Raw genomic sequence first — 4,108 nt, forward strand, 5'->3', positions numbered from 1 at the left:
GCCTCTAACCAGGGAGGAAGTTTCAATAAGAAAATCTGCCCAGTTACTGAAACCATGATTACCAAGTGGCATGATTAATAGGAGAACTAACCCCAGTCTCTGTTCCACTTAGGTCAAGCAGTCAAGCACACACATTTTCAAGTAGGGGAAGCAGGGTCCCAAAGGCCACACAGCACTTCTGGCTGGATGGACCCCAACAACTGACAACAACCTAAAATTGCTTATCTTATGTATTACTTCTTTATTGTCTGTCTCAGCTCTTTCAGTGTGGGATCACCTCCAACCACATTGTCCTCACTACTGGGCTTCAGTGCCTGAAATTAATAGGCAGAAAATACTAGTCAAATGAAATCAACAGTACTAAAAAAACAAAATCTACATTAATGTCCAAAAATAGCACATTTTAAAATATGGAAATCACCAGAAAGCCATTAAAATCATGTTTTCAGAAAAAGGTTGAAGAGAAGTTTCACTGCTATACAGATAATGTAAAGTGAAAAACCAAAAACCAGATGCAAAATTATATATTTTGGTTATCTCAGTGTTGTTAAATTCTCTGTCCAGCAAGGTTTTTAAAAGTAAATAAATGCACTAAAATGGTAACACTGGGTACATCTGTGTAGTAGAATAACATTACTTTTTATATTATTATTAACACTTTTGAATTTTTCAAATTTTATTAAAAGAAACTTGTGTTGATGTTTTTTTTTTTAATTACATGCTCTGAAGTGATAAAGAAAAGGATTCCTTTCAGAAATGTGATTGAGGCAAGGAATCATCTAAATTGCAGCCTAATGCCCAGCGTGCCATGGGAACTGCCTGCCTGGCTCTGACCAGAAGAGAGGTGGGTAGGTGGGCAGGAAGAGCTGTAGGGCTGGGGCCTGGGCATGGTCTCTGACCAAGAGACTGACCAAGAAGAAGGGCAGCATGGGAAGCTGTCCATCATTCTCACTCTGGATCACAGCTCTTAAAGACTAGACTGCATTTTCAAATCACTGAACTAGGACAGGAAATACATCACGGGTACTTGATAAATCAATGTATGAATAGATCGGTGAATAAAAGAATGAAAGACTAATGAGTGAATCTACTCTAGCCTGTAATTAAGAACAGTCCAGAAAACAAGCAGTAGCAGAAAGCAGCAAATGCAACCCTGTGCCCATTCCCAGTGAGGGTTGACCTTGGCCCTGCACAACTGGCATTTATACAAATGCTGCCTAATCCACTGTGAACAGAGAGACAACAAATGACTATGACCTTTGCTGAAAGGTTAAAAATGCATGAACCTAGACCTGGAAGCCCAGAGGCCTTTTGTGTCAGGGAGGCACCTTCAGGAGCAAGGTGGGGAAGATGAGGGGGAAAAGGAGGACAAAGAGAAAAAGGGAGGAAGTAGGGGTAGGAGAGGAAGAGCTGGGGAGAGGAAGCCTAGGGAAGAGGAGGAGAGGCAGCTCGAGGAGGAGAAGAAATGATGGGCTTGGGGGTAGAGGCTGGGGTCTTGTAGTGACACCCCACTTTGCAGATGAGGCTATGCATGTACAGGCTATGAAGAGAGTCGCATAGCTGCACAAGACAGAGCCAGGTCTGAACCAACAAGCCCAAAGGTGTGAAGGAAAATGAGGATGAAGCATCTGCTGGGGACAGGAAAAGCCTATGAAAGTAAAGCTTCCAAAGCTGATCTGATAGGGCAGAGCCAGGAAAGTCATGACCTAAGAGCAAGTGGTACACAGTTGTACAGCTCTGCAGGCCTCAGGTATTTGTCTGTAAATGCATGGGTGAAGCTTTTGGTTTCTAGATCCTGCCCTTGCATTGCCAGAGAAATTCGCCATTTGGAAGATACTCTGTCACATACCTAAGTGTCATTATCCCAAAACACCAAGCTAGCCAGTTGGGATATTGGGAACTACCGGAAGAGTTGAGCTTGCTGTTTTGATCAAACACTGTTTGACAGAAAAACAAGCCTCCTTCAGTAATATGCACAGAACAAATGTAGGACTCATGAATACACATCAAGTCCTCTTTCTAGAGACAAGTGCCACAGCAGAGGCAGCAGTGGAGAATAGGCAGATAGGAAGGCTGCTTATCTCCAATGTCCTTCTCCCTCCCTGCAGGAAGTTTATGGAAGGCTAGGATCATTTCCTGTATCTTTAGGACCTGGTCCTTAGCACCAGGGAGGCCCAGAGAGACCCTCTGGTCTCTGCCATGTTCCTTAACCCACCTCACCTTGGTCAGAGTAGAAAACAAAGCCCAGAGGGGAGAAGTGGCTTGCCCAAGGTTACACAGCAGTTGCTGTAGGCCTAAGCTCTCTGCTACGAGGCCAGTTGGCTCCCACATTGAAGGTCCCTGGGAGGACACTAAAGTAAACCAGAATCTGAGCAAAAGCAAGCCCCTAGCACAAGTGAGTAGGCATTCAGAAGCCCTACAGGAAAAGCCTCTCTAGCTTTCCCTGGAAGTGGGAGCCACAGTGCAGAACCAGGCAGAGAACCCCACAGGGAGAACTTTGATGGGGCTTCCCCTTGGCATCTGCCTCTGCTCCTTTGAAGTCAAGCTCCTTCAGGGTATCTGCAATTTTTTCCATGGAAAAGGCAAGGTCTGACCAACACAAGCATGCTAAGGTATGAGTGAGTGTCACTCTTCCAGGTTAACTTATGCCTTTTGAGCAGAGGAGCCTGGAGAAGTCAAGGGACAAAGCAAGAATAATGGGATTAGGATCATGTGTTCCATAGACCACCCAACTGCACCAGCAGCCCATTAGGGAATGTTCCTGCCCAAAACTCTGAGAGGCCATGGTGACAAATATCCCCCAGTCTGCCTCTTTATGTAACCTCCATATCTCAGTCAAAAGGAATGGGGCAGGAGGGCCCCCAAGTCTAAGTGGGCAGCCAGACCTTCTCCAAAGAAGTTCAGGCAATGCTGAGACAGTGGGATCCAGTGGATATCAGCATCTACTAACCTGTGCTCTGAAGTCTGTGAAGAGTGCTGGGCAGGGCTGGTTCAGCTGACAGGTACTCACTTGTCATGCTTCTCACATTGAAGAGGAAAGGGAGAGTGGTTCCTTTGAAGGGCTGGGCAGAGATGAGGTTGCTAGAAGCAGCAAATCCCATTTCATTCTTCTTTTGCAGGGGTCTGAAATAGATGACTGGCTGAAAGGCTGAGCCGTGCTGAGCACAACGGCCACTCTTTCGCAGTGTGCTATGAAGTGGAAATCCAAGCACACTTTGTGGGAGCAAATGGCATTCTGCAAGCCCAAGGCTGGGAGAAGCCACCTGGAGTTTACTGACATTTAGGAGCCAGAGTGGACATGTAACTTGCACTTATGTAAACCTGTTTGCCACCAGGGCACCTACAGACCTAGGTGTGAACCACTAGGTCTGTTACTTTACACAATTTGTCGACTCTGTGAACTTCAATTTCCTCTTCTGTGAAATGGAAATTAAAAATATCTACATTACAAGGTGGTTGAAGGTAGTAAATGTGATAATGCCACAAACTGTCTTGGAGTACATTCTGTAAATGCGCAGCACTCAGAATACAAAGAGCACTCAAGAAACTCAGAAATTTGTGGAGAAGACATCTCCAGATAAATGCAGGCCAGAGTGGTGAGATCATTAAGGAGAGGTGAAAAGGAGTGGAAGGGAGCTCTCCAAAGGAGGTGGCTTTTCCACAGCCCTCAAGGATAAGTAAGATTTCCATGAGGACAAATAGAAAAGACATTTCAGACCAAGGGAGCATGATGGACCCTCAAATTGTGGCCTCTTACGTACCTGTCACATTTGGTTCTGAAGAGCTTCAGTTGGGGCACAACACCAAATAAGACAGACAAAATAATCATCCCAAACAGAGTTGGAAATGTCATCACAGAGACCTCCAATCCTGTCTAAGGAGATCTGAGGTTTCTTGAGCAGATGACCCTTAAGATGAAAGAGAAAATATAGGTGTCAGTCAGATGAGGATATGAAAATGTAGAAAGGGAAATAGTCAAATGTCAAAATGAATACATTGACAGATGTCAAAATACAATGAATACAATGTCAAAAATACATTGAATCTTCCTACCCAAGAGCTCAGTGCAGAGCTGGACAGGAAGCAGCAACCCAGTAAATGGGTGGCT

At 44.9% G+C, this 4,108-nt stretch overlaps 1 long non-coding RNA gene across 1 annotated transcript in view; it reads right to left on the reverse strand.

The window, feature by feature from the left end:
* Positions 1-3,826, reverse strand: part of LOC115279972 — a 50,001-nt gene extending 46,175 nt beyond the window's left edge. Inside the window, exons 1-2 of the long non-coding RNA XR_003903600.1 lie at positions 3,762-3,826; positions 2,951-3,123 (exon numbers count right to left, since the gene is read on the reverse strand). This is a non-coding gene — a long non-coding RNA (uncharacterized LOC115279972). The remainder of the gene's footprint in view (positions 1-2,950; positions 3,124-3,761) is intronic.
* Between the last annotated feature and the right edge of the window lie 282 nt (positions 3,827-4,108).

The sequence above is a fragment of the Suricata suricatta genome, chromosome 16 (genome assembly GCF_006229205.1).
Source record: "Suricata suricatta isolate VVHF042 chromosome 16, meerkat_22Aug2017_6uvM2_HiC, whole genome shotgun sequence".
Classification (NCBI taxonomy): domain Eukaryota; kingdom Metazoa; phylum Chordata; class Mammalia; order Carnivora; family Herpestidae; genus Suricata; species Suricata suricatta.